The sequence below is a fragment of the Pteropus medius genome, unplaced genomic scaffold, assembly GCF_902729225.1.
Source record: "Pteropus medius unplaced genomic scaffold, Ma_sr-lr_union100, whole genome shotgun sequence".
In the NCBI taxonomy this organism is placed as follows: Eukaryota; Metazoa; Chordata; class Mammalia; order Chiroptera; family Pteropodidae; genus Pteropus; species Pteropus medius.
This window is the reverse complement of record NW_024346062.1, coordinates 7,534,262-7,535,132: the sequence shown is the minus strand read 5'-3', so window position 1 is coordinate 7,535,132 and position 871 is coordinate 7,534,262. Positions and strand designations below refer to the sequence as shown.

At 31.9% G+C, this 871-nt stretch overlaps 1 pseudogene; it reads left to right on the top strand.

Annotated features, from left to right (window-relative positions):
- The first annotated feature begins 258 nt into the window (after positions 1-258).
- On the top strand, positions 259-376 carry LOC120612725 (uncharacterized; annotated as a pseudogene).
- The last annotated feature ends 495 nt before the right edge of the window (positions 377-871 follow it).

The following is an 871-nucleotide window of genomic DNA, read 5'->3' as shown; positions in this document are numbered from 1 at the left end:
GCACGAGTTATGTGCTGCACAAGTCAGAGATTGTTTTCATGTGGACTACAGTGTAAATGGTACACCCTCTTGGGTGAGCAATGTTGGTACTTTGTAACCAGTTTTTGGTTGGGGAAGGATTTTTTAAATGAGAAAGTAATATAAAATCTCATAAAAAGAGATTGATAGAGTTGACCACATAAACACATTTGAATATTATATATCATACATTATAAAATTAAAAGACAAAACAAGAGCTGGTAAAAAAACACTTGCAACATCTATGGCCATGCCACCCTGAACACCCCCGATCTCTTCTGATCTCTGAAGCTAAGCAGGGTCGGGCCTGGTTAGTACTTGGACGGGAGACCACCTAGGAAGACTGGTGCTGTAGGCATTAAAAAAGCAAGCAAACAAACAAAAAAACCACTTGCAACAAATATGATAATCTCATAGTTTATATATGAAATACATACATATATGTGATGAAATCAAATTTAACTTTACAAAAACCTCACCCAAATCCCAACAGCACCATTCATTACTTGTATAAGTTAGGGTAATGCTAAAAGGTTTAACAAAAGACCCAAAAATGTAAAATAGCTCAACCATAATATAAACAGGCATTCTTAAACTTTTTGTACCAGAGCCATATTAGCTGTCTGGTAACCGATTACTGTTTTTAAATACATAGATAAAATTTCAAAGATTTCAAAAGAAAACAATTATATTCAAATGAAGCCATGAAATATTAAAATAAATTATGATATAATAATAAAGTTGTTTATTAAAACACTAAATAACAAAATATAGCAGCAGGTTTAATTACTACCATAATTTCAGTCTTAATGAGTATTAATTAAATTTCAGGTACCTGCAATAATTGTAGTAT